The sequence below is a fragment of the Strongylocentrotus purpuratus genome, unplaced genomic scaffold, assembly GCF_000002235.5.
Source record: "Strongylocentrotus purpuratus isolate Spur 01 unplaced genomic scaffold, Spur_5.0 spur5_contig_844, whole genome shotgun sequence".
Taxonomy (NCBI): domain Eukaryota; kingdom Metazoa; phylum Echinodermata; class Echinoidea; order Camarodonta; family Strongylocentrotidae; genus Strongylocentrotus; species Strongylocentrotus purpuratus.
In genome coordinates, this window is record NW_022145551.1 from 471,143 (window position 1) to 476,523 (window position 5,381).

The following is a 5,381-nucleotide window of genomic DNA, read 5'->3' on the forward strand; positions in this document are numbered from 1 at the left end:
TAAAATGAAATAAATATAATTGTTTTTAAGGAGTTCAATGCAAGCATTATCATTAAAACATATTCATATAATTCTTTGAAAAAGCAACTTAAACAATATATGCAGTAACCTAGGGTCTTGTATTTTATATATAGTGCTGATATGCCTGTCACACTTAACACTCGAGGTGCTCCTCTGTTTCGATTATGAGTTTGACTGAAAAGTTTCAATTGCATTTCAAATGAGTTTAAAAGGAAAAACTGTATATATGGAAAGTAAAAAACACAAATAATTTGTAGATTGAATTACAATATTAAGTACATATTCGCAAAAATACCATAACACTCTATGACGGTGAGACACAGAGATATAGCCATTACAATGAAGTGATGAAGAAAGGGCATGAGAGAAGAAAGAAAATAAAGAAAAATGAAAATGAAAAGTAATATATTTATTGGAATTTAAGACATTTATTTTACAAAACACAATTATGAATCACAAATAAATTGAAAGATTGATAAATTGGTCAAAGTTAATCAAACTCCCTTACACATTTTCTTCCAACCCTGTCCAGAGACATCTTCCCTTTTCTCTAATTATCTCCATCTTTTTTCCTTTAAATTTGGTATATCTTACTCCATCTTCCCCCCTCCCCCCATTCTCTCTCTCTCTCTCTCTCTCTCTCTCTCTCTCTCTCTCTCTCTCTCTCTCTCTCTCTCTTTCTCACACACACCTTTCTCTACATCCTCCCTCCCATCACTCCTGTAAGTCATTTATAGGTCTTCATCATTCTACATGGCACAGTCCTGTCTTCTGGTACTTACAGATTGACACTCACTCCGGTATCCATTCATCAAAATAATCTCTCTCTCTCTATCTCTCTCTTCTAGACTCTCCCATCTCTTATATCCCTCTCTCAGCTCATCTTCTTTGTCTCTCGCTCCATCACACTCTCTCTCTCTCTCTCTCTCTCTCTCTCTCTCTCTCTACCCTCACTCTGTCTCTCATACCCCTCCCTTACTGACTCTCCTATCTCTTGTATCTGTCCTCTAGCTCTCTCTCTGCTCACTTTCTGTCTCTCAGTCTCTACCTGTGTCTCTCACTACATCTCTCTGACTCTCTCTCTCTCTCTCTCTCTACCCTCTCCCTGTTTCTCTATCTCTCTCTCTCTCTCTCTCTCTCTCTCTCCTAGATCCCTCTCTTACTGGCTCTCCCCATTTCTTGTATCCCAGCTCGTTCCATGCTTCATCTCGCTCTCTCTCTCTCTCTCTCTCTCTCTCTCTCTCTCCCTCCCTTACTTCTCTCCTTCTCTTGTATCTGTCCCTCTCTCAGCTCACTTTCTCTCCCTCTTGGTCCCTACCCCTGTCTCTCGCTTCATCTCTCTCTCTCTCTCTCTCTCTCTCCCTTATGCACTCTCATTTGCACACATGTGTATGTTCTTCGTGTAGATCTTAGTCTTACCACTCTCCTCTCAAATTGTACTCATCACATCCCTCCCTACATCCCTCCTTTCTGTTCTCTCTTTATCTCTCTCTTTCTGTCAAGCCCTTTAATAATCAATCTCTTATCCTCCAAACCTATACCACATCTGTCCCTGCTCTATAACATCTCTCTCTCTCTCTCTCTCTCTCTCTCCCCCCCCCCCTTCCCTCTACCCTCACATCTCCTCCCATCCTCCCTCCCACCTCCCTCTGTCACTCTCTCTTCACGCCTCTCCCCTCCGCTGAACGAGGTGCCCGGCAAACCCGGGGTAAACGACATATGACGCACACCACCCTAATATGGTCTTCAATAGGGCTGGCCTGACATGCTAGCTATGTCATAGTGCATTCTAGCTAGTGCATTCCCTCCAATACTACTACTATTGTGTGCAAAGGATTAACACAATCTCCCTCGCATTTGTCATCAACATTTTCAACTTTTCCCCATCAAATTTGTTTCGACCGGGGCTCGCGTTACAAGAAACACAACCTGGGCGTATTGGAAAACAAACCCTGGAATATAATTTGCTTGCCTTTCCCATCCCACTATGCTATTAATAACAGGCGGTGTAAAGCAAAACAATAATATACTCCTCCTTTAATCTACACCAGCTGTTTCTGCTTTCTTCCTGCTACTACTACTACTAGCTACAGGACTGTAACTTTCTAACTAAGACATGAATATGCTCGAACAAAGTTTGATTTAAGTGTTACATGAATAATAAAAATGATAACAATAAGTATGAATCTATGATATTTTAATGTTACTTATTGTTTAATTTTGTGTCCAGAACTTGGTAGATGCACACAATGCTTAGAGAAATATTGCAACCATTTCTTAATTAATAAAAATGAATGATATACAGGTATACTGTACAAACTAAATCTTTTTTCAGCTCAAAGATGTTAGTTATTATGTTGGATATAGTATATCCATATTGTTATAAAACTTTCTCAAGTATTGTTGGTATTAAAGGGCACTCCAACCTTTGTAACAATTTCATTTGTACTAAAGCAGACAAAATAAGCTAACTTTCTTTAAAAGAATTGTCAGACCTAATTCAACTTTCAACAGCATCCTTCTCTTATTTTTTTGCTTTCCTCTAGAGTAGTTTGTAATCCAGGTTGGCTTTCCCTTTAAGTGAAGAAGATATATTAGAATCAGGCGTCTAGATCTCTTACAATTTTCAGATTATTGAATATTGTATTAAGTAATTTAATGACCCATTCTTGTAAAGTCAAAAGTTGAAATCTAGAAGATAATTTAATTTACCTAGTCAGGATTTTTCGTTAAAATATTAAAAATCCCACTTCCACATGCCCCAAATGAAATCATCTCTCGCTTTAGTTCTAATATAAAGTATAATTGAGACAGCTTATCATTGTCAAAGCAGTTCAATTTGTTTTGGTGACATAAGTACATCAGCTGTTCAGTTCATGACCTTGGTTTATGATGACCTTATGAATATAGACTGTATCATCAGAACATAAACACAGGGGAAAAGTATAAGTATCTTCCTTCCCAGTATGGAAATATAATGTAATTGAAACCGTCTACATGGCACAGTAAAACATTTTATTGATCTATAAAAAGGTTTTCAAGGAAATCACTTCCGAAATAGAGTAGAGTAGATATTTCCAGAGGTGTTTATATTCTTGGAGACCCTCATTCAAACACATTAATGACTACAGCTTTACAGTTACTGGAAGGCGACATATCAGCCTAGGATCTTAAAATAAGCTGTATATACTGTACATATCATCTGTACATGTCATTGCTTATGTACACAAACATTTAAAAGCTTTAACATTTGCAGCGAACTTCAAGTTTCCTGAAACTTACATGTAGGCCCAAAGCTTTCTTAGAATCCATTCTCAATATTTCTGCACTACTGGGACTTAACCTGCATTTACCCTAAATAAGTCAATTACAATAAATCTTGTACATTTTCTGTCAAATCAGTGCAACTTTTCTTTCTTTTAGGGAATTCTTTGAAGTTTACTTCATAATCACCATATTACCTTATAGCACAAAAAAAGACCTGAAGTGGAATAAGTGTAAGCAAGCGCTTGGATTTTCAACCAACATTAACCAGAAAAGTTATTTTAAAATCAGAGGAACTTCATTTTTATGCTACGAAGATGAAGTCATCCCTTCAATGATATTGAATAAGTGAAAGTAATCTCTTGGATCTTCACAAACTTTTACCAGAAAGATATTCATCTGAAAATCAGAGGAACTTAATATTCATGACACCAAGATGATGTCATCTCTTCACATCTTGTGAGAGATGAAGAAGCATCGCATCGGTATGATGGGGGTTAATTTGTTAATTTGTCTTCATCATCCTCCCAACCCTCCGTCCTGTGATAAATAGGAGTGCTCTGTGACCTTTCAATGAGACACCAGTATGCTCCGGCTTGAGTACATGGTGTCTCAGAAAAAGCAACCACAGCACATGAAAATTGGTGAGTACAAATGCACAGAAGCAAAAATGGAAATTGATTCAGCTCTGGACAGCTGAGAAAGAGCTCCAGAGAATTTCGGGAGGGCTTTGACCTGGAAACACGACAAAACAATGAATCTCCTCTTAGAAAACCTCACTTTTAATGACTTTTTAAAGATGCTGGTGGGCATAAAACTTTTATACACTGCATTACACTTACATGACCAAACAGCTATCATGAAAAGGCTGCATACATGATATGAGTATAATCATCAGTTTATTCACCTGCCAGTGTAAATAAAACTTTAAAAAGGAACAAGATTAGAAGCTCTGAAGTATGAAATGTACCAATTACTGTTACAAGTGGTAAGCTCAAAAGAAAACATGAATCAATGATACCGACAGAAAGTAGTAATAAGTGCATGATGACATCTTATTTCAGATTTTGAATCCAATCATATTAAGAAAGTTAAATACATGTTTAACTTCCCCATATGTTTATCAGAACTGTAGGCCTATAGTATACTACTGGGGTCTCATTGAAATGTATAGCATACTGATACTGATACGTATGTGAATCAAAGACACTATTGGATACTACATGTAGCTTACCAATTTTGATGTTGTGACACTGTGTAGTAGGTCTAATAGATAGAAGATGTAGAGGTCAAATAATCAGCTGGTTAGCACATGACATCACATAGACTTAACATCATGTCAACTAGCGGACATGAACGGGATAATGGGGGCAAGTCACCCCCCCCCCCCTCCCCCATACATCCTTCACCAGGAAAAGAATGACACTCTATTTTTACACAGGCCTATACTTCAGGACTTATTTCAAAGACAATAACGATTTATTTAATACTGGAAAAAACAGAAACATGGAGCATATACTTTAAATACCAGTAGTTTTCTACTAAGCCCCAACAGAAACAGGGAAACTGCATGACATACTACTAATATTAAAGATACTAATTCCAAACATGACAATTTATGATGAAGGGGAAATGAGACCCAGGGCCCATTTATCAACCCATTTATAGCATGCAACTAGGCGATGATAAGATAGCAGAGCTATATAGCCTTCAATTTAGGTTGTGACCCCCAAACGTAACACAGGCTAGTACAAATGAAATCAATGCTGAATTATTGGGTTGCAGTAAGCTGAGATTTGTTGCCCCTTCTGAAGGGCAAGGTTTGGATACGCCACTGATCATATCCTGTTTAGACTAGACACTACATACGATTTGCTCAGTAGGCCTATGGATACTATCACAATATTTAAGGAGATGCTACTTGGCCAATTACATATAGGGTACAATTTGAGGACTCTTCCCAACAAGATATATTTTGATGATGATAAGAAGGAAAACGGTGATGTTGGTGGTGATGATGATGATGATGATGGTGGTGGTGATGATGGTGGTGATGGTGATGGTGATGTTGATGGTGATGATGATTATTATGATGA